The sequence below is a fragment of the Primulina tabacum genome, chromosome 10, assembly GCF_025594145.1.
Source record: "Primulina tabacum isolate GXHZ01 chromosome 10, ASM2559414v2, whole genome shotgun sequence".
Classification (NCBI taxonomy): Eukaryota; Viridiplantae; Streptophyta; class Magnoliopsida; order Lamiales; family Gesneriaceae; genus Primulina; species Primulina tabacum.
The window spans coordinates 15,924,951-15,946,954 of NC_134559.1; the positions used below are offsets into that span (position 1 = coordinate 15,924,951).

At 43.7% G+C, this 22,004-nt stretch overlaps 17 non-coding genes and 8 pseudogenes across 17 annotated transcripts; all 25 read left to right on the plus strand.

Annotated features, from left to right (window-relative positions):
* The first annotated feature begins 158 nt into the window (after positions 1-158).
* LOC142514198 (5S ribosomal RNA) lies at positions 159-277 on the plus strand. The gene has a single exon (XR_012810104.1). It is a non-coding gene; the product is annotated as a 5S ribosomal RNA (ribosomal RNA).
* Positions 278-952: 675 nt separating this feature from the next.
* On the plus strand, positions 953-1,071 carry LOC142511259 (5S ribosomal RNA; annotated as a pseudogene).
* A 683-nt stretch (positions 1,072-1,754) lies between these two features.
* Positions 1,755-1,872, plus strand: LOC142511576 (5S ribosomal RNA; annotated as a pseudogene).
* Positions 1,873-2,553: 681 nt separating this feature from the next.
* Positions 2,554-2,686, plus strand: LOC142510054 (5S ribosomal RNA; annotated as a pseudogene).
* A 680-nt stretch (positions 2,687-3,366) lies between these two features.
* LOC142511915 (5S ribosomal RNA) lies at positions 3,367-3,487 on the plus strand (annotated as a pseudogene).
* A 643-nt stretch (positions 3,488-4,130) lies between these two features.
* Positions 4,131-4,249, plus strand: LOC142510746 (5S ribosomal RNA). The gene has a single exon (XR_012808676.1). It is a non-coding gene; the product is annotated as a 5S ribosomal RNA (ribosomal RNA).
* Positions 4,250-4,896: 647 nt separating this feature from the next.
* On the plus strand, positions 4,897-5,016 carry LOC142509330 (5S ribosomal RNA). The gene has a single exon (XR_012807509.1). It is a non-coding gene; the product is annotated as a 5S ribosomal RNA (ribosomal RNA).
* A 503-nt stretch (positions 5,017-5,519) lies between these two features.
* Positions 5,520-5,638, plus strand: LOC142509563 (5S ribosomal RNA). The gene has a single exon (XR_012807731.1). It is a non-coding gene; the product is annotated as a 5S ribosomal RNA (ribosomal RNA).
* A 682-nt stretch (positions 5,639-6,320) lies between these two features.
* On the plus strand, positions 6,321-6,439 carry LOC142507489 (5S ribosomal RNA). Its single transcript, XR_012805745.1, has one exon. It is a non-coding gene; the product is annotated as a 5S ribosomal RNA (ribosomal RNA).
* A 683-nt stretch (positions 6,440-7,122) lies between these two features.
* On the plus strand, positions 7,123-7,245 carry LOC142508176 (5S ribosomal RNA). The gene has a single exon (XR_012806403.1). It is a non-coding gene; the product is annotated as a 5S ribosomal RNA (ribosomal RNA).
* Positions 7,246-7,902: 657 nt separating this feature from the next.
* On the plus strand, positions 7,903-8,021 carry LOC142508820 (5S ribosomal RNA). The gene has a single exon (XR_012807023.1). It is a non-coding gene; the product is annotated as a 5S ribosomal RNA (ribosomal RNA).
* A 672-nt stretch (positions 8,022-8,693) lies between these two features.
* Positions 8,694-8,812, plus strand: LOC142508167 (5S ribosomal RNA). The gene has a single exon (XR_012806395.1). It is a non-coding gene; the product is annotated as a 5S ribosomal RNA (ribosomal RNA).
* A 2,501-nt stretch (positions 8,813-11,313) lies between these two features.
* Positions 11,314-11,432, plus strand: LOC142508946 (5S ribosomal RNA). The gene has a single exon (XR_012807142.1). It is a non-coding gene; the product is annotated as a 5S ribosomal RNA (ribosomal RNA).
* Positions 11,433-12,113: 681 nt separating this feature from the next.
* Positions 12,114-12,237, plus strand: LOC142507755 (5S ribosomal RNA). Its single transcript, XR_012806003.1, has one exon. It is a non-coding gene; the product is annotated as a 5S ribosomal RNA (ribosomal RNA).
* Positions 12,238-12,917: 680 nt separating this feature from the next.
* On the plus strand, positions 12,918-13,036 carry LOC142516564 (5S ribosomal RNA). Its single transcript, XR_012812352.1, has one exon. It is a non-coding gene; the product is annotated as a 5S ribosomal RNA (ribosomal RNA).
* A 683-nt stretch (positions 13,037-13,719) lies between these two features.
* On the plus strand, positions 13,720-13,838 carry LOC142510806 (5S ribosomal RNA; annotated as a pseudogene).
* Positions 13,839-15,144: 1,306 nt separating this feature from the next.
* On the plus strand, positions 15,145-15,263 carry LOC142510335 (5S ribosomal RNA). The gene has a single exon (XR_012808454.1). It is a non-coding gene; the product is annotated as a 5S ribosomal RNA (ribosomal RNA).
* Positions 15,264-15,968: 705 nt separating this feature from the next.
* Positions 15,969-16,087, plus strand: LOC142513315 (5S ribosomal RNA). The gene has a single exon (XR_012809268.1). It is a non-coding gene; the product is annotated as a 5S ribosomal RNA (ribosomal RNA).
* A 683-nt stretch (positions 16,088-16,770) lies between these two features.
* Positions 16,771-16,889, plus strand: LOC142506400 (5S ribosomal RNA). Its single transcript, XR_012804694.1, has one exon. It is a non-coding gene; the product is annotated as a 5S ribosomal RNA (ribosomal RNA).
* A 686-nt stretch (positions 16,890-17,575) lies between these two features.
* LOC142513766 (5S ribosomal RNA) lies at positions 17,576-17,694 on the plus strand. Its single transcript, XR_012809694.1, has one exon. It is a non-coding gene; the product is annotated as a 5S ribosomal RNA (ribosomal RNA).
* Positions 17,695-18,377: 683 nt separating this feature from the next.
* Positions 18,378-18,496, plus strand: LOC142510701 (5S ribosomal RNA). The gene has a single exon (XR_012808671.1). It is a non-coding gene; the product is annotated as a 5S ribosomal RNA (ribosomal RNA).
* A 683-nt stretch (positions 18,497-19,179) lies between these two features.
* Positions 19,180-19,298, plus strand: LOC142514988 (5S ribosomal RNA). Its single transcript, XR_012810857.1, has one exon. It is a non-coding gene; the product is annotated as a 5S ribosomal RNA (ribosomal RNA).
* Positions 19,299-19,980: 682 nt separating this feature from the next.
* Positions 19,981-20,100, plus strand: LOC142511632 (5S ribosomal RNA; annotated as a pseudogene).
* A 679-nt stretch (positions 20,101-20,779) lies between these two features.
* On the plus strand, positions 20,780-20,897 carry LOC142511418 (5S ribosomal RNA; annotated as a pseudogene).
* A 681-nt stretch (positions 20,898-21,578) lies between these two features.
* On the plus strand, positions 21,579-21,708 carry LOC142512781 (5S ribosomal RNA; annotated as a pseudogene).
* Positions 21,709-22,004: the final 296 nt, after the last annotated feature.

Here is a 22,004-nt window from a genome sequence, read left to right on the forward strand (position 1 = left end):
GAGGACTGCCCAGGGAGGTCACCCATCCTCGCTATGCCATCGCGCCAGAATGCTTAACTTCATGGTTCTGTTGGGCGAGAGCAGTGCCACGTGTTGTCCATCGCCGCCTCCTCCACTCGTACTCGAGGGATATAAGAATAAACATCCCACTCAATTTCAGGTGCGATCATACCAGCACTAATGCACCGGATCCCATCAGAACTCCGAAGTTAAGCGTGCTTGGACGAGAGCAGTACTAGGATGAGTGACCCCCTGGGAAGTCCTCGTGTTGCACCCCTTTTCGTGTTTTTCTATTTTTGATTACTTCTTGACAGACTATTTTCGGATCAAATCATCTGAATCTTGATCGTGACCAGAAAAGACATGTGAAATTAACGTAGCTCGGGCACTGCCTGATTTGAACAAAATTGTAGGCTAGTTTGATTGTAAACGGGCAAACGAACGATACTTATTGCCCCGCAACGAGGTGGCGAGATTTTAGCCGAATTCCTTCTCTAAGACCCTTTAATTTTCGATTTTCCGCTTCTGTTAAGCTCCCGTTTCCTCGAGAAATCCGCTTAGGAAGTCCGAAATTCGATTCTGGTTCCATTTTATCGTATCACAGACACAATAATAGCTTTACATTCGCTATTTTTTTCTTTTTTTTTTCTATTTTCTGGAAACATTTAGCGATTTTTGTTGTCGTGAGCCGGTTCTGTGCGGAAGGGTATGACGCAGATTACTCCGAAGATGGTTAACTCATTAAAAACAATTATTTCGACTGTTTTAGCCAAAATTTACGTAAACGGTCGCGACACGAGGAATTCCCAGGAGGTCCATCCTCGCTATGCCATCGCGCCAGAATGCTTAACTTCATGGTTCTGATTGGTCGAGAGCAGTGCCGCGTGTTGTCCATCGCCTCCAGCTCCACACGTACTCGAGGGATATAAGAAAAAACATCCCACTCAATGTCGGGTGCGATCATACCAACACTAATGCATCGGATCCCATTAGAACTCCGAAATTCAACGTGCTTGGACGAGAGCAGTACTAGGATGGGTGACCCCCTGGGAAGTCCTCGTGTTGAACCCATTTTCGTGTTTTTCTATTTTTGATTACTTCTTGACAGACTATTTTCGGATCAAATCATCTGAATCTCGATCGTGACCAGAAAAGACATGTGAAATTAACGTAGCTCGGGCACTGCCTCATTTGGACAAAATTGTAGGCTAGTTTAATTGTAAACGGGCAAACGAACGAGACTTGTTGCTCCGCAATGAGCTGGAAAGATTTTAGCCGAATTCCTTCTCTAAGGCCCTCTACTTTGCGATTTACCGCTTCTATTAAGTTTTCGTTTCCTCGAGAAATCCGCTTAGGAAGTTCGAAATTCGATTCCGGTTCCATTTTATCGTATCCCAGGCATAATAATAGCTTTATATTCGTTATTTCCTTCTTCTTATTTGTTTTTCTTTTTTCTGGGAACATTTATCGATTTTTGTTGTCGTGAGCCAGTTCTGTGCAGAAGGGTATGACGCAGATTACTCCGGAGACGGTTAACTCATTAAAAACAATTATTTCGACTGTTTTAACCATAATTTACGTAAACGGTCGCGACACGAGGTCTTCCCAGGGTGGTCACCCATCCTAGCTCTGCCATCGCGCCAGAACGCTTAACTTCATGGTTCTGTTGGGCAAGAGCAGCGCCGCGTGTTGTCTATCGCCGCCCGCTCCCCTCGTACTCGAGGGATATAAGAATAAAAATCCCACTCAATGTCGTGTGCGATCATACCAGCACTAATGCACCGGATCCTATCAGAACTCAGAAGTTAAGCGTGCTTGGAAGAGAGCAGTACTAGGATGGGTGTTCCCTGGGAAGTCCTCGTGTTGCATCCTTTTTCGTGTTTTTCTATTTTTGATTACTTGTTGACAGACAATTTTTGGTTTAAATCATCTGAATCTCGATTGGGAACAGATAAGACATGTGAAATCAACGTAGCTCGGGCACTGCCGGATTTGGACAAAATTGTAGCCTAATTTGATTGTAAAAGGGCAAACGAACGAGACTCTTTGCTCCGCAATGAGCTGGCGAGATTTAGCCGAATTTCTTCTATAAGACTCTCTTATTTGCGATTTTCCACTTCTGTTAAGCTTCCGTTTCCTCGAGAAATCTGCTTAGGAAGTCCAAAATTCGATTCCGGTTCAATCTTATCGTATCCCAGACACAATAATAGCTTTACATTCGCTATTTTCTTCTTCTTATGTTTTTCTATTTTTTGTGAACATTTAGCGATTTTTGTTGTCGTGATCTGGTTCTATGCGGAAGGGTATGACGCAGATTACTCCGGAGACGGTTAACTCATTAAAAACAATTATTTCGACTGTTTTAGCTATAATTTACGTAAACGGTCGTGACACGAGGACTTACCAGGGAGGTCACCCATCCTAGCTCTGCCATCTCACCAGAACGCTTAACTTCATGGTTCTGATTGGGCGAGAGCAGTGCCGCGTGTTGTCCATCGCCGCCCGCTCCACACGTACTCGAGGGATATAAGAATAAACATCTCACTCAATGTCGGGTGCGATCATACCAGCACTAATGCACCGAATCCCATCAGAACAGCGAAGTTAAGCGTGCTTGGGCAAGAGTGCTTGGGCGAGAGCAGTACTAGGATAGGTGACCCCCTGGGAAGTCCTCGTGTTGCACTCCTTTTCGTGTGTTTCTATTTTTGATTACTTGTTCACAGACGATTTTCGGCTCAAATCATCTGAATCTCGATCGGGACCAGATAAGACATGTGAAATCAACGTAGCTCGGGCACTGCTGGATTTGGACAAAATTGCAGCCTAATTTGATTGTAAACGGGCAAACGAACGAGATTCATTACTCCGCAATGAGCTGGCGAGATTTTGCAGAATTCCTTCTTTAAACCCTCTAATTTGCGATTTACCGCTTCTGTTAAGCTTCCGTTTCCTCGAGAAATCCGCTTAGGAAGTCCTAAATTCGATTCCGATTCCATTTTATCGTATCCCAGGCATAATAATAGGTTTTCATTCGCTATTTTATTCTTCTTATTTTTTTCTATTTTCTAGGAACCTTTAGCGATTTTTGTGGTCGTGAGTCGGTTCTGTGCAAAAGGGTATGACGCAGATTACTCCGGATACGGTTAACTCATTAAAAACAATTATTTCGACTGTTTTAGCGATAATTTACGTAAACGGTCGCGACACGAGGACTTCCCAGGGAGGTGACCCATCTCAGCTCTGCCATCTCGCCGGAACGCTTAACTTCATGGTTCTTATTGGGCGAGAGCAGTTCCGCGTGTTGTCCATCGCCGCTCGCGCCACACGTACTCGAGGGATATAAGAATAAACATCCCACTCAATGTCGGTTGCGATCATACCAGTACTAATACACTGGATCCAATCAGAACTCCGAAGTTAAGCGTGCTTAGGCGAGAGCAGTACTAGGACGGGTTTCCCCCACCGGGAAGTCCTCGTGTTGCACCCCTTTTCGTGTTTTTCTATTTTTGATTACTTGTTGACAGACGATTTTCGGCTCAAATCATCTGAATCACGATCGGGACCAGATAAGACATGTGAAATCAACGTACCTCGGGCACTGTCGGATTTGGACAAAATAGTAGCCTAAAATAAAGTTGGCGAAATTTTAGCCGAATTCCTTCTCTAAGACCCTCTAATTTGCGATTTTCCGCTTCTGTTGAGCCTCTGTTTCCTCGAGAAATTACTTTAGGAAGTCCGAAATTCGATTCCGTTCCATTTTATCATATCCCAGGCATAATAATAGTTTTACATTCGCTATTTTCTTCTTCTTATTTTTTATTTCTATTTTCTGGGAACATTTAGCGATTTTTGTTGTCGTGAGCCGGTTCTGTGCGGAAGGATATGACGCAGATTACTCCGGAGACGGTTAATTTATTAAAAACAATTATTTCGATTGTTTTATCCATAATTTACGAAATGGGTCGCGACACGAGGACTTCCCATGGAGGTCACCCATCCTAGCTCCGTCATCGCGCTAGAAAGCTTAACTTCATCGTTCTGATTGGGCGAGATCAGTGCCGCGTGTTGTCCATCGCCGCTCGGTTTACAAGTACCCGAGGGACATAAAAATAAATATCCCACTTAATGTCCGGTGCGATCATACCAGCACTAATGCACCGGATCCCATCAGAACTCCGAAGTTAAGCGTGCTTGGGCGAGAGCAGTACTAGGATGGGTGACCCCCTGGGAAGAACTCGTGTTGCACCCCTTTTCGTGTTTTTCTATTTTTAATTACTTGTTGACAGACGATTTTCGGTTCAAATCATCTGAATTTCGATCAGGACCAGATAAGACATGTGAAATCAACGTAGCTCGGGCACTGCCGGATTTGGAAAAAATTGTAGCCTAATTTGATTTTCAACGGGCAAACGAAGGAGACTCATTACTCCGCAATGAGCTGGAGAGATTTTAGCCGAATTCCTTCTCTAAGACCCTCTAATTTGCGATTTTCCGCTTCAGTTAAGCTTTCGTTTCCTCGATAAATCCGCTTAGGAAGTTCGAAATTCGATTTCGATTCCATTTTAGCGTATCCCAGGCATAATAATAGTTTAACATTCGCTATTTTATTCTTCTTTTTTTTTTATTTTCTGGAAACATTTAGCGATTTTTGTTGTCGTGAGCATGTACTAGGATGGGTGACCCCCTGGGAAGTCCTCGTGTTGTTTTAGCCATAATTTACGTAAATGGTCGCGACACGAGGACTTCCCAGGGAGGTCACCCATCCTCGCTCTGCTATCGCGCCAGAACTTTTAACTTCATGGTTCTGATTAGACGAGAGCAGTGCCGCGTGTTGTCCATCGCCGCCCGCTCCACACGTACTCGAGAGATATAAGAATAAACATCCCACTAAATGTCGGGTGCGATTATACGAGCACTAATGCACAGGATCCCATCAAAACTCCGAAGTTAAGCGTGCATGGGCGAGAGCAGGTACTAGGATGGGTGACCCCCTGGGAAGTCCTCGTGTTGCACCTCTTTTCGTGTTTTTCTATTTTTAATTACTTGTTGACAGACAATTTTCGGCTATAATAATCTGAATCTCGATCGGGACCAGATAAGACATGTGAAATCAACGTAGCTTAGGAAGTTCGAAATTCGATTCCGATTCCATTTTATCGTATACCAGTCATAATAATAACTTTACATTCGCTATTTTATTCTTTTTTTTTCTTATTTTCTGGAAACATTTACCGATTTTTGTTTTCGTGAGCAGGTTCTGTGCGGAAGGATATGACGTAGATTACTCCGGAGATTGTTAACTCATTAAACACAATTTTTTCGACTGTTTTAGCCATAATTTTCGTAAACAGTCGCGACACTAGAACTTCCCAGGGAGGTCAACAATTCTAGCTCTGCCATCGCGCCAGAACGCTTAACTTCATGGTTCTGATTAGGCGAGAGCAGTGCCGCGTGTTGTCCATTGCAGCCCGCTCCACACGTACTCGAGGGATATAAGAATTAACATCCCACTCAATGTCGGGTGCGATCATACCAGCACTAATGCACCGGATACCATCAGAACTCTGAAGTTAAGCTTGCTTGGGTGAGACCAGTACTTGGATGGGTGACCGCCAGGGAAGTCCTTGTGTTGCATCCCTTTTCGTGTTTTTCTATTTTTGATTACTTGTTGACAGACGATTTTCGGCTCAAATCAACTGAATCTCGATCAGGACCAGATAAGACATGTGAAATCAACGTAGCTCAGGCACTACCAGATTTGGACAAAATTGCAGCCTAATTAGATTGTAAACGGGCAAACGAACGAGACTCATTCTCCGCAATGAGCTGGCGAGATTTTAGCTGAATTCCTTCTCTAAGACCCTCTAATTTGCGATTTTCCGCTTCTGTTAAGCTTTTGTTTCCTCAAGAAATCCGCTTAGGAAGTCCTAAATTCGATTCCGGTTCCATTTTATCGTATCCCAGGCATAATAATAGCTTTACATTCGTTATTTTCTTCTTCTTATTTTTTTTCTATTTTCTGGGAACATTTAGCGATTTTTGTGGTTGTGAGCCAGTTCTGTGCGGAAGGGTATGACGCAGATTACTCCGGAGACGGTTAACTAATTAAAAACAAGTATTTCGACTGTTTTAGCTATAATTTATGTAAACGGTCGCGACTCGAGGACTTCCCAGGGAAGTCAATCATCCTAGCTCTGCCATCTTGCCAGAACGCTTAACTTCATGGTCCTGATTGGGCGAGAGCAGTGCCGCGTGTTGTCCATTGCCGCTCGCGCCACACGTACTCGAGCGATATAGGAATGAACATCCCACTCAATGTCGGTTTCGATCATACCAGTACTAATGCACTGGATCCAATCAGAACTCCGAAGTTAAGCGTGCTTGGGCGAGAGCAGTACTAGGATGGGTGACCACCTAGGAAGTCCTCGTGTTGCACCCCTTCTCGTGTTTTTCTATTTTTGATTACTTGTTGACAGAAGATTTTCGGCTCAAATCATCTGAATCACGATCGGGACCAGATAAGATATGTGAAATCAATGTAGCTCGGGCTCTGCCAGATTTGGACAAAATTGTAGCCTAATTAGATTGTAAACGGGCAAACGAACGAGACTCATTACTCCGCAATAAGTTGGCAAGATTTTAGCCGAATTCCTTCTCTAAGACCCTCTAATATGCGATTTTCCGCTTCTGTTAAGCTTCCGTTTCCTCGAGTAATCCGCTTAGGAAGTCCGAAATTCGATTTCGGTTCCATTTTATCTTATCCCAGGCATAATAATAACTTTAAATTCGCTATTTTTTTTTCCTATTTCTTTTTTCTATTTTCTTGTAACATTAGCGATTTTTGTTGTCGTGAGCCGGTTCTGTGCGGAAGGGTATGACACAGATTACTCCTGAGACGGTTAACTCATTAAAAACAATTATTTCGATTTTTTTATCTATAATTTACGTAAAGGGTCGCGACACGAGGACTTCCCAGGGAGGTCACCCATCCTCGCTCTGCTATCGCACCAGAACTCTTAACTTCATGGTTCTGATTGGGCGAGAGCAGTGCCGCGTGTTGTCTATCGCCGCCCGCTCCACACGTTCTCGAGAGATATAAGAATAAACATCCCACTAAATGTCGGGTGCGATCATACCAGCACTAATGCACCGGATCCCATCAAAACTCCGAAGTTAAGCGTGCTTGGGCGAGAGCAGTACTAGGATGGGTGACCGGTCCCCTAGGAAGTCCTCGTGTTGCACCTCTTTTCGTGTTTTTCTATTTTTAATTATTTGTTGACAGACGATTTTCGGCTCAAACAATTTGAATCTCGATCGGGACGAGATAAGACATGTGAAATCAACATAGCTCGGGCACTGCCGGATTTGGACAAAATTGTAGCCTAATTTGATTGTAAACGGGCAAACGAACGAGACTGTTGGCGAGATTTTAGCCTAATTCCTTCTTTAAGACCTTCTAATTTGCAATTTTCCGCTTCTGTTAAGCTTCAGTTTCCTCGATAAATCCGCTTATGAAGTTCGAAATTCGATTCCGATTCCATTTTATCGTATACCACGCATAATAATAGCTTTACATTCGCTATTTTATTCTTTTTTTTTTTTTGGAAATATTTAGCGATTTTTGTTGTCGTGAGCAGGTTCTGTGCGGAAGGGTATGACGTAGATTACTCCGGAGATGGTTAACTCATTAAAAACAATTATTTCGACTGTTTTAGCCATAATTTACGTAAACTATCGCGACACGAGGACTTCCCAGGGAGGTCAACAATCCTAGCTCGGCCATCGCGCCAGAACGCTTAACTTCATGGTTCTGATTAGGCGAGAGCAGTGCCAAGTGTTGTCCATAGCAGCCCGCTCCACACGTACTCGAGGGATATAAGAATTAACATCCCACTCAATGTCGGATCCTATCATACCAGCACTAATGCACCGGATCCCATCAGAACTCTGAAGTTAAGCTTGCTTGGGTGAGACCAGTACTTGGATGGGTGACCGCCTGGGAAGTCCTTGTGTTGCATCCCTTTTCGTGTTTTTCTATTTTTGATTACTTGTTGACAGACGATTTTCGGCTCAAATCATCTGAATCATGATCAGGACTAGATAAGACATGTGAAATCAACGTAGCTCGGGCACTACCGGCTTTGGACAAAATTGCAGCCTAATTAGATTGTAAACGGGCAAACGAACGAGACTCATTCTCCGCAATGAGCTGGCGAGATTTTAGCCGAATTCCTTCTCTAAGACTCCTAATTTGCGATTTTCCGCTTCTGTTTTCTCGAGAAATCCGCTTAGGAAGTCCTAAATTCGATTCCGGTTCCATTTTATCGTATCACAGGCATAATAATAGCTTTACATTCGCTATTTTCTTCTTCTTATTTTTTTTCTATTTTCTGGGAACATTTAGCGATTTTTGTGGTCGTGAGCCAGTTCTGTGCGGAAGGGTATGACGCAGATTACTCCGGAGACGGTTAACTAATTAAAAAAACAATTATTTCGACTGTTTTAGCTATAATTTATGTAAACAGTCGCGACACGAGGAATTCCCAAGGAGGTCACTCATCCTAGCTCTGCCATCTCGCCAGAACTCTTAACTTCATGGTTCTGATTGGGCGAGAGCAGTGCCGCGTGTTGTCCATTGCCGCTCGCGCCACACGTACTCGAGGGATATAGGAATAAACATCCCACTCAATGTCGGTTGCGATCATACCAGTACTAATGCACTGGATCCAATCAGAACTCCGAAGTTAAGCGTGCTTGGGCGAGAGCAGTACTAGGATCGGTGACCACCTCGGAAGTCCTCGTGTTGCACCCCTTTTCGTGTTTTTATATTTTTGATTACTTGTTGATAGACGATTTTCGGCTCAAATCATCTGAATCTCGATCGGGACCAGATAAGACATGTGAAATGAAAGTAGCTCGGGCACTGCCGGATTTGGACAAAATTGTAGGCTAATTTGATTGTAAACGGGCAAACGGACGAGACTCATTACTCCTCAATGAGTTGGCAAGATTTTAGCCGAATTCCTTCTCTAAGACCCTCTAAAATGCGATTTTCCGCTTCTGTTAAGCTTCCGCTTCCTAGAGTAATCCGCTTAGGAAGTCCGAAATTCGATTCCGGTTCCATTTTATCTTATCCCAGGCATAATAATAACTTTAAATTCGCTATTTTTTTTTCCTATTTTTTTTTCTATTTTCTGGGAACATTAAGCGATTTTTGTTGTCGTGAGCCCGTTCAATGCGGAAGGGTATGACGCAGATTACTCCGGAGACGGTTAACTCATTAAAAACAATTATTTTGATTGTTTTATCCATAATTTACGTAAACGGTCGCGACACGAGCACTTCCCAGGGAGGTCACCCATCCTAGCTCTGCCATCGCGCCAGAACGCTTAACTTCATGGTTCTGATTGGGCGAGAGCAGTGCTATAATGATCATGGGCCATTAGGCTGAACCAACAAAGGCCTTGGCCCATACCCAAGCACCACTACTGGTCATGGGTCGTTAGGATGGTCCAGCATGGGCCGATGCCTTTGTTGGTTCAGCCTAATGGCCCATGATCGTTACAAAAAGAGCGCTTTTTTTTGTAACGATCATGGGCCATTAGGCTGAACCAACAAAGGCCTCGGCCCATACTCACGCACCACTACAGGTCATGGGTCGTTAGGATGGTCCAGCATGGGCCTCGGCCCATGCCAATGCACCGTCACTCATAGAATATCTCACCCCTGGTAAGTGGTTTCTTTCGCCTTCCCCAACAATTGAACCCAGGACCTCCAGGCTTATGTACCTAGATTCCTAAGTGTTGGTACCAGTTGAGAATTTAGTCTTTTTATATTATTTTAGCCCTTATGAACCACGACTCAACCCCCGTGAACCATTTTTCAATTTTCCCAAGTTTTAAAAACCCTAATGACCCAAAATCTTCGATCCCAAGCCATCTCTTGATTTTCACGAGTTACCCCCGAACCATGTTGATCCAAAACTTGACCAACATCCTAAAGTACGCTACTGGGCCCAAAGATCCCATGGAAAACAGCCCAAACCACAAAACAAGCTCCATACTCCTCTACCATAAGATGGCCGAGAAATACTTGTTGGACAAGGACTCTTGATCAAGCTTCCCTGCATCTACCAACGAACCCAGCCACTGAACCAACCTGTTGTGCACCCGCTAAGGACCCTAAGGACTCGACCTGACCCAGCCCAAGCCCCCTGGACCATGCCCACCAGCCTGCAACAAGCCCAGAACCCTGCACGCAATTCCCCTTGATTCTTCGGTGGGAGTCATAGCTTGCTAGGACTCCTTCCCAGCTCTTGAGCGCGAGTCCTAGCATGGCTAGGACACTCTCCCTAACTCACCCACGACCTTGGCTAACCCCTGGAACCAGCCAAGCAAGCCCTAGCCCCTGCAACAATAAAATCGAACCCCTTTGCTCCATGACAGCAAGATGCTGCACAGCTTGTGTTCTATTGCGTGTGTGGTGTTAAGGTGATTATCTAGGACTCTAAATCCCGTGTAAAATCATGCCTAAGCATAACCTATATCATGGCAGCCCGTATATACATGTAAACGACAAAAGTTTGAATCAAAATCATGCTTGGAATTTCATGGATTGCATAAAAACGAAAATAATTCAAAGTGTCACTTGTTTCCCAAAATTTTCATGCATAAAAATATAATATGATGTGATGATAGTTTGAAGGGAAGAATAGGTGTGCCTATGCGTAATTTACGCACAAAAAACCGTTGACGATGACGAAGAACGGAGCAAGAACCTTGGCTAAGACTATCCCTTGGCAATGCTCGAAAGTTTGCCTCAATTTTTAAGCATGTGTGTGCCGTGTAATCTAGGTATTTTCAGAAGAGTGGCCGTGTGCTTTTGAAAGAATCGTAGGGTTATGGGAAAGGTTTACATATTATATACTTAATTAAACACTAACAAGGCTTTAGGCCTATTAAGCCGCTAATTAAGCCAATTAGTCTTTAATTAGAATTAATTAAAATATTATTAATGTTTTGGTAAAAATAGTTTTAGAAATAAATAGCCGGATTGCCAAAAAGTTCGTATTTTTTTATTGAAAAACCCACACCGATAAAATTTACGTCCCGGCGTATAAAATAAACATGCAAGTATCGAAATTTAAGGGACCAAAATGCAATATTTCGAAAGATTGGGGACCTAAGGGCAATTAAAGAACGTTTAAGGGCTGAATAAGAATTTTCAAAATAATATAAGGATTTATTTGTTGTCCATCACCGCCCGCGCCACACGCACTCGAGGGATATAAGAATAAACATCCCACTCAATGTCGGGTTCGATCATACCAGCACTAATGCACCAGATACCATTGGAACTCCGAAGTTAAGCGTGCTTGGGCGAGAGCAGTACTAGGATGGGTGACCCCCTGGAAAATCCTCGTGTTGCACCCCTTTTCGTGTTTTTCTATTTTTGATTACTTGTGGACAGAAGATTTTTGGCTCAAATCATCTGAATCTCGATCGGGACCAGATAAGACATGTGAAATCAACGTAGCTCGGGCACTGCCGGATTTGGACAAAATTGTAGCCTAATTTGATTGTAAACGGGCAAACGAACGAGACTCATTACTCCGCAATGAGCTGGCGAGATTTTAGCCGAATTCCTTCTTTAAGACCCTCTAATTTGCGATTTTCCGCTTCTGTTAAGCTTTCGTTTTCTCGAGAAATCCGCTTAGGAAGTCCGAAATTCGATTACATTCCGTTTTATCGTATCCTAGGCATAATAATAGCTTTACATTCGCTATTTTCTTTTTCTTATTTTTTTCTATTTTCTGGGAACATTTAGCGATTTTTGTTGTCGTGAGCCGGTTCTGTGCGGAAGGGTATGACGCAGATTACTCGGGAGACGGTTAGCTCATTAAAAACAATTATTTCGATTGTTTCTTCAAATATTTACATAAACGGTCGCGACACGAGGACTTCTCAGGGAGGTCACCCATCCTAGCTCTGCCATCGCGCCAGAACGCTTAACTTCGTGGTTCTGATTGGGCGAGAGCAGTGCCGCTTGTTGTCCATCGCCGCTCGCTCCACACGTACTCGAGGTATATAATAATAAACATCCCAATCAATGTCGGGTGCGATCATACCAGCACTAATGCACCGGATCCCATCAGAACTCCGGAGTTAAGCGTGCTTGGGCAAGAGCAGTACTAGGATGGGTGACCCGACCCCCTGGAAAATCCCTGTGTTGCACCCTTTTCTTGTTTTTCTATTTTTGATTACTTGTTGACAGACGATTTTCGGCTCAAATCATCTGAATCTCAATCGACACCAGATAAGACATGTGAAATCAACGTAGCTCGGGCTCTGCTGGATTTGAACAAAATTGTAGCCTAATTTGATTGTAAACAGGCAAACAAACGAGACTCATTCCTTCGCAATGAGCTGGCGAGATTTTAGCCGAATTCCTTTTTTAAGACCCTCTAATTTGCGATTTTCCGCTTCTGTTAAGCTTCCGTTTCCTCGAAAAATCCGTTTAGGAAGTCCGAAATTCGATTCCGGTTATATTTAATCATATCACAGGCATAATAATAGCTTACATTCGCTATTTTCTTCTTCTTATTTTTTTTAATTTTCTGAGAACATTTAGCGATTTTTGTTGTCGTGAGCCGGTTCTGTGCGGAAGGGTATGACGCAGATAACTCCGGAAACGGTTAACTCATTAAAAAAAATTATTTTTACTGTTTTAGCTATAATTTACGTAAACGTTCGCGACACGAGAACTTTCCAGGGAGGTCACCCATCCTAGCTCTGGCATCGCGCCAGAACGCTTAACTTCATGGTTCTGATTGGGCGAGAGCAGTGCCGCGTGTTGTCCCTCGCCGCCCGCGACACACGTACTCGAGGGATATAATAATAAACATCCCACTCAATGTCGGGTGCGATCATACCAGCACTAATGCACTGGATCCCATCAGAACTCCTAAGTTAAGCGTACTTGGGCGAGAGCAGTACGAGGATGGGTGACCTCCTGGGCAGTCCTCGTGTTGCACCCCTTTTCGTGTTTTTCTATTTTTGATTACTTTTTGACAGACGATTTTCGGCTCAAATCATCTGAATCTGGATCAAGACCAGATAAGACATGTGAAATCAACGTAGCTCGGGCACTGCCGGATTGGGACAAAATTGTAGGCTAATTCGATTGTAAACGGGCAAACGAACGAGTCTCATCACTCCGCAATGAGCTGGAGAGATTTTAGCCGAATTCCTTCTCTAAGACCCTTTAATTTGCGAATTTCCGCTTCTGTTAAGCTTCCGTTTCCTCGAGAAATCCGTTTAGGAAGTCCGAAATTCTATTCTAGTTTTATTTTATCTTATCCCAGGCATAATATTAGGTTTACATTCGCTATTTTCTTCTTCTTATTTTTTTTCTATTTTCTGTGAACATTTAGCGCTTTTTGTTGTCGTGAGCCAGTTCTGTGCGGAAGGGTATGACAAAAATTACTCCGGAGATGGTTAACTCATTAAAAACAATTATTTCGACTGTTTTAGCTATAATTTACGTAAACAGTCGCGACACGAGGACTTCCTAGGAAGGTCACCCATCCTAGCTCTTCCATAGCGCCAGAACGCTTAACTGCATGGTTCTGATTGGGCGAGAGCAGTGCCGCATGTTATCCATCGCCGCCCGCGCCACACGTACTCGAGGGATATAAGAATAAACATCCCACTCAATGTCGGGTGCGATCAGACCAGCACTAATGCAGCGGATCCAATCAGAACTCCGAAGTGAAGCGTGCTTGGGCGAGAGCAGTACTAGGATGGACGCCCTCCTTGGAAGTCCTCGTGTTGCACACATTTTCTTGTTTTTCTATTTTTGATTACTTGTTTACAGACGATTTTCGGCTCAAATCATCTGAATTTTGATCGGCACCAGATAAGACATGTGAAATCAACGTAGCTCGGGTTCTGCCGGATTTGGACAAAATTGTAGCCTAATTTGATTGTAAACGGGCAAACGAACGAGACTCATTACTCCGCAATGAGCTGGCGAGATTTTAGCCGAATTTCTTCTTTAAGACCCTCTAATTTGCGATTTTCCGCTTCTGTTAAGCTTCCGTTTCCTCGAAAAATCCGTTTAGGAAGTCCGAAATTCGATTCCGGTTATATTTAATCATATCCCAGGCATAATAATAGCTTACATTCGCTATTTTCTTCTTCTTATTTTCCAGGGAGGTCACCCATCCTAGCTCTGGCATCGCGCCAGAAAGCTTAACTTCATGGTTCTGATTGGCCGAGAGCAGTGCCCCGTGTTGTCCATCGCCGCCCGAGCCACACGTACTCGAGGGATATAAGAATAAACATCCCACTCAATGACGTGTGTGATCATACCAGCACTAATGCACCGGATCCCATCAGAACTCCTAAGTTAAGCGTGCTTGGGCGAGAGCAATACTAGGATGGGTGATGTGTTGCACCCCTTTTCGTGTTTTTCTATTTTTGATTACATGTTGACAGACGATTTTCGGCTCAAATCATCTGAATCACGATCTGGACCAGATAAGACAAGTGAAATCAACGTAGCTCGGGCACTGCCGGATTTGGACAAAATTGTAGCCTAATTTGATTGTAAACGGGCAAACGAATGATACTCATTACTCCGCAATGAGCTGGCGAGATTTTAGCGGAATTTCTTCTCTAAGACCCTCTAATTTGCGATTTTCCGCTTCTGTTAAACTTCCATTTCCTCGAGAAATCCGCTTAGGAAGTCCGAAATTCGATTCCGGTTCCATTTTATCGTATCCCAAGCATAATAATAGCTTTACATTCGTTATTTTCTTCTTCTTATTTTTTTTTCAATTTTCTAGAAACATTTAGCGATTTTTGTTGTCGTGAGCCGGTTCTGTGCGGAAGGGTATGACGCAGATTACTCCGGAAATGGTTAACTCATTAAAAACAATTATTTTTACTGTTTTAACTATAATTTACGTAAACGTTCACGACACGAGAACTTCCCAGGGGGGTCACCCATCCTAGCTCTGGCATCGCGCCAGAACGCTTAACTTCATGGTTCTGATTGGCCGAGAGCAGTGCCCAGTGTTGTCCATCGCCGCCCGCGCCACACGTACTCGAGGATATAAGAATAAACATCCCACTCAATGTCGGGTGCGATCATACTAGCACTAATGCACCGGATCCCATCAGAACTCCTAAGTTGAGCGTTCTTGGGCGAAAGCTGTACTAGGATGGGTGACCCCCTGGGCAGTTCTCGTGTTGCACCCCTTTTCGTGTTTTTCTATTTTTGATTACATGTTGACAGACGATTTTCGACTCAAATCATCTGAATCACGATTGGGACCAGATAAGACATGTGAAATCAACGTAGCTCGGGAACTTCCGGATTTGGACAAAATTGTAGCCTAATTTGATTGTAAACGGGCAAACGAACAATAATCATTACTCCGCAATGAGCTGGCGAGATTTTAGCCGAATTTCTTCTCTAAGACCCTCTAATTTGCGATTTTCCGCTTCTTTTAAACTTCCGTTTCCTCGAGAAATCCGCTTAGGAAGTCTGAAATTCGATTCCGATTCCATTTTATCGTATCCCAAGCATAATAATAGATTTACATTCGCTATTTTCTTTTTCTTATTTTTTTTCTATTTTCTGGGAACAGTTAGCGATTTTTGTTGTCGTGATCCGGTTCTGTGTGGAAGAGTATGATGCAGATTACTCCGGAGACGGTTAACTCATTAAAAAAAATATTTCGACTGTTTTAGCGATAATTTACGTAAACGGTCAACCCATCCTAACTCTGCAATCGCGCCACGAGGACTTCCCAGGGAGGTCACCCATCCTAACTCTGCAATCGCGCCAGAACGCTTAACTTCATGGTTTTGATTGGGCGAGAGTAGTGCCGCGTGTTGTCCATCGCCAACCCGCTCCACACGTACTCGAGGGATATAAGAATAAACATCCCACTCAATGTCGGGTGCGATCATACCAGCACTAATGCACCGGATCCCATCAGAACTCCGAAGTTAAGCGTGCTTGGGCGAGAGCAGTACTAGGATGGGCGCCCCCCTTGGAAGTCCTCGTGTTGCACCCCTTTTCTTGTTTTTCTATTTTTGATTAATTGTTGACAGACGATTTTCGGCTCAATTCATCTGAATCTCGATCGGCACCAGATAAGACATGTGAAATCAACGTAGCTCGGGCACTGCCGGATTTGGACAAAATTGTAGGCTAATTTGATTGTAAACGGGCAAACGGACGAGACTCATTGCTAGGCAATGAGCTGACGAGATTTTAGCCGAATTCCTTCTCTAAGACCCTCTAATTTGCGACTTACCGCATCTGTTAAGCTTCCGTTTCCTCTAGAAATCCGCTTAGGAAGTTCGAAATTCGATTCCGGTTCCATTTTATTGTATTCCAGGCATAATAATTGCTTTACATTCGCTATTTTTTTATTCTTATTTTTTTTCTATTTTCTGGGAACATTTAGCGATTTTTGTTGTCGTGAGCCGGGTCTGTGCGGAAGGGTATGACGAAGATTACTCCAGAGACGGTTAAATCATTAAAAACAATTATTTAGACTGTTTTATCTATAATTTACGTAAACGGTCGCGACAGGAGGTCTTTCTAGGGAGGTCACCTATCCTAGCTCTGCCATCGCGCCAGAACGCTTAACTTCATGGTTCTGATTGGGCGAGAGCAGTGCCGCGTGTTGTCCATCGCCGCCCGCTCCACACGTACTCGAGGGATATAAGAATAAACATCCCACTGAATGTCGGGTGCGATCATACCAGCACTAATGCACCGGATCCCATCAGAACTTCAAAGTTAAGCGTGCTTGGGCGAGAGCTGTACTAGGATGGGTGACCCCTTGGAAAGTCCTCGTGTTGCACCATTTTTCGTGTTTTTCTATTTTTGATTACACATGTTGACAAACGATTTTCGGCTCAAATCATCTGAATATCGATCGGGACCAGATAAGACATGTGAAATCAACGTAGCTCGGGCACTGCAGGATTTGGACAAAATTGTAGCCTAATTTGATTGTAAATGGGCAAACGAATGAGACTCCTTACTCCGTAATGAGATGGCGAGATTTTAGCCGAATTTCTTCTCTAAGACCCTCTAATTTGCGATCTTACGCTTCTGTTAAGCTTCCGTTTCATCGAGAAATTCGCTTAGGAAGTTCGAAATTCGATTCCGGTTCCATTTTATCGTATCCCAGGCATAATAATAGCTTTATATTCGTTTTTTTTCCTTCTTATTTTTTTTTCTATTTTCTGGGAAAATTTAGCGATTTTTGTTGTCGTGAGACAGTTCTGTGCGGAAGGGTACGACGCAGATTACTCCGGAGACGGTTAACTCATTAAAAACAATTATTTCGACTGTTTTAGTCATAATTTACGTAAACAGTCGCGACACGAGGACTTCCCAGGGAGGTCACCCATCCTAGCTCTGCCATCGCGCCAGAAGGCTTAACTTCATAGTTATGATTGGGCGAGAGCAGTGCCGCGTGTTGTCCATCGCCGCCCGCTCCACACGTACTCGAGGGATATAAGAATAAACATCCCACTCAATGTCCGGGTGCGATCATACCAGCACTAATGCACCGGATCGCATCAGAACTCCGAAGTTAAGCCTGCTTGGGCGAGAGCAGTACTAGGATGGGTGACCCCCTGGGAAGTCCTCGTGTTGCACCCCTTTTCGTATTTTTCTATTTTTGATTACTTGTTGATAGACGATTTTCGGCTCAAATCATTTGAATCTCGATCGGGACCAGATAAGACATGTGAAATTAAAGTAGCTCGAGCACTGCCGGATTTGGACAAAATTGTAGGCTAATTTGATTGTAAACGGACAAACGAACAAAACTCATTACTACGCAATGAGCTGACGAGATTTTAGCCGAATTCCTTCTCTAAGACCCTCTAATTTGCGATTTACCGCTTCTGTTAAGCTTTCGTTTCCTCGAGAAATCCGCTTAGGAAGTTCAAAATTCGATTCCGGTTCCATTTTTCGTATCTCAGGCATAATAATAGCTTTACATTCGTTATTTCCTTATTCTTATTTTTTTTTCTATTTTATGGGAACATATATCGATTTTTGTTGTCGTGAGCCGGTTATGTGCGGAAGGGTATGACGCAGATTACTCTGGAGACGGTTAACTCATTAAAAACAATTATTTCGACTGTTTTATCCATAATTTACGTAAACGGTCGCGACACGAAGTCTTCCCAGGGAGGTCACCCATCCTACCTCTGCCATCGCGCCAGAACGCTTAACTTCATAGTTATGATTGGGCGAGAGCAGTGCCGCGTGTTGTCCATAGCCGCCCGCTCCACACGTACTCGGGGGATATAAGAACAAACATCCCACTCAATGTCGGGTGCGATCATACCAGCACTAATGCACCGGATCCCATCAGAACTCCGAAGTTAAGCGTGCTTGGGCGAGAGCAGTACTAGGATGTGTGACCTCCTGGGAAGTCCTCGTGTTGCACCCCTTTTCGTATTTTTCTATTTTTGATTACTTGTTGATAGACGATTTTCGGCTCAAATCATTTGAATCTCGATCGGGACCAGATAAGACATGTGAAATTAAAGTAGCTCGAGCACTGCCGGATTTGGACAAAATTGTAGGCTAATTTGATTGTAAACGGGCAAACGGACGAGACTCATTACTACGCAATGAGCTGACGAGATTTTAGCCGAATTTCTTCTCTAAGACCCTTTAATTTGCGATTTACCGCTTCTATTAAGTTTTCGTTTCCTCGAGAAATCCGCTTAGGAAGTTCGAAATTCGATTCCGGTTCCATTTTATCGTATCCCAGGCATAATAATAGCTTTATATTCGTTATTTCTTTCTTCTTATTTGTTTTTCTTTTTTCTGGGAACATTTATCGATTTTTGTTGTCGTGAGCCAGTTCTGTGCGGAAGGGTATGACGCAGATTACTCCGGAGACGGTTAACTCATTAAAAACAATTATTTCGACTGTTTTATCCATAATTTACGTAAACGGTCGCGACACGAGGTCTTCCCAGGGTGGTCACCCATCCTAGCTCTGCCATCGCGCCAGAACGCTTAACTTCATGGTTATGATTGGGCGAGAGCAGTGCCGCGTGTTGTCCATCGCCGCCCGCTCCACACGTACTCGAGGGATATATGAATAAACATCCCACTCAAAGCGTGTGCGATCATACCAACACGAATGCAACGGATCCCATCAGAACTCCGAAGTTAAGCGTGCTTTGGCGAGAGTAGTACTAGGATGGGTGACCCCCTGGGAAGTTCTCGTGTTGCACCCCTTTTCGTGTTTTTCTATTTTTGATTACTTGTTGACAGACGATTTTCGGCACAAATCGTCTGAATCTCGATCGTGACCAGATAAGACATGTGAAATGAAAGTAGTTCGGCCACTGCCGGATTTGGACAAAATTGTAGGCTAATTTGATTGTAAACGGGCAAACGGACGAGACTCATTACTACGCTATGAGCTGACGAGATTTTAGCCGAATTCCTTCTCTAAGACCCTCTAATTTGCGATTTAACGCTTCTGTTAAGCTTTCGTTTCCTCGAGAAATCCGCTTAGGAAGTTCGAAATTCGATTCCGGTTCCATTTTATCGTATCCTAGGCATAATAATAGCTTTACATTCGTTATTTCCTTCTTCTTATTTTTTTCTATTTTCGGGGAACATTTATCGATTTTTGTTGTCGTGAGCCGGTTCTGTACGGAAGGGTATGACGCAGATTACTCCGGAGACGGTTAACTCATTAAAAACAATTATTTCGCCTGTTTTAGCAATAATTTACGTAAACGGTCGCGACACGAGGACTTCCCAAGGAGGTCATCCATCCTAGCTCTGCCATCGCGCCAGAACGCTTAACTTCATGGTTCTGATTGTGCGAGAGCAATGCCGCGTGTTGTCCATCGCCGCCCGCTCCACACGTACTCGAGGGATATAAGAACAAATATCCCACTCAATGTCGGGTGCGATCATAAAAGCACTAATGCACCGGAATATCATCAAAACTCAGAAGTTAAGCGTGTTAGGGCGAGAGCAGTACTAGGATGGGTGACCCCCTGGGAAGTCCTCGTATTGCACCCCTTTTCGTGTTTTTCTATTTTCGATTACTTGTTGACAGACGATTTTCGGCTCAAATCATCTGAATCTCGATCGGGACCAGATAAGACATGTGAAATGAAAGTAGCTCGGGCACTGCCGGATTTGGACAAAATTGTAGGCTAATTTGATTGTAAACGGGCAAACGGACGAGACTCATTGCTACGCAATGAGTTGACGAGATTTTAGCCGAATTCCTTCTCTAAGACCCTCTAATTTGCGATTTAACGCTTCTGTTAAGCTTTCGTTTCCTCGAGAAATCCACTTAGGAAGTTCGAAATTCGATTTCGGCTCCATTTCATCGTATCCCAAGCATAATAATAGCTTTACATTCGTTATTTCTTTCTTCTTATTTTTTTTTTCTGGGAACATTTATCGATTTTTGTTGTCCTGAGCCGGTTCTGTGCGGAAAGGTATGACGCAGATTACTCCGGAGACGGTTAACTCATTAAAAACAATTATTTCGACTGTTTTATCCATAATTTACGTAAACGTCGCAGACATGAGGACTTCCCAGGTAGGCACCCATCCTAGCTCTGCCTCGCGCCAGAACGCTTAACTTCATGGTTATGATTGGTCGAGAGCAGTGCCGGCGTGTTGTCCATCTCCCGCCCGCTCCACACGTACTCGATGGATAATAAGAATAAACATCCCACTCAATGTCGGGTGCGATCATACCACACTAACGCCACCGGATCCCATCAAAACTCCGAAGTTAACGTGCTTGGGCGAGAGCAGTACTAGGATGGGTGACCCCTTGGGAAGTCCTCGTGTTGCACCCCTTTTCGTGTTTTTCTATTTTTGATTACTTGTTGACAGACGATTTTCGGCTCAAATCATCTGAATCTCGATCGGGAACAGATAAGACATGTGAAATGAAAGTAGCTCGGGCACTGCCGGATTTGGACAAAATTGTAGGCTAATTTGATTGTAAACGGGCAAACGGATGAGACTCATTCCTAGGCAATGAGCTGACGAGATTTTATCCGAATTCCTTCTCTAAGACCCTCTAATTTGCGATTTAACGCTTCTTTTAAGCTTTCGTTTAATCGAGAAATCCACATAGGAAGTTCGAAATTCGATTCCGGTTCCATTTTATCGTATTCCAGACATAATATAAGCTTTACATTCGTTATTTCCTTCTTATTTTTTTTTCTTTTTATTGGGAACATTTATCGATTTTTGTTGTCGTGAGCCGGTTCTGTGCGGAAGGGTATGACGCAGATTACTACGGAGACGGTTAACTCATTAAAAACAATTATTTCGACTTTTTTATCCAATATTTAAGTAAAACGGTCGTGATACGAGGTCTTCCCAGGAGGGTCACCCTCCTAGCTCTGCCATCGCGCCAGAACGCTTTAACTTCATGGTTATGATTGGCGAGAGCAGTGCCGCGTGTTGTCCATCGGCGCCCGCTCCACACGTACTCGAGGGATATAAGAATAAACATCCCACTCAATGTCGGGTGCGTTCAATACCAGCACTAATGCACCGGATCCCCATCAGAACTCCGAAACTCCGAAGGTTAAGCGTGCTTGGGCGAGAGCAGTACTAGGATGGGGTAACCCCCTGGGAAGTCTCGTTGTGCACCCCTTTTCGTGTTTTTCTATTTTTGATTACTTGTTGACAGACGATTTTCGGCTCAAATCATCTGAATCTCGATCGGACCAGATAAGACATGTGAAATGAAAGTAGCTCGGGCACTGCCGGATTTGGACAAAATTGTAGGCTAATTTGATTGTAAACGGGCAAACGGACGAGACTCATTACTACGCAATGAGCTGACGAGATTTTAGCCGAATTCCTTCTCTAAGACCCTCTAATTTGCGATTTACCGCTTCTGTTAAGCTTTCGTTTCCTCGAGAAATCCGCTTAGGAAGTTCGAAATA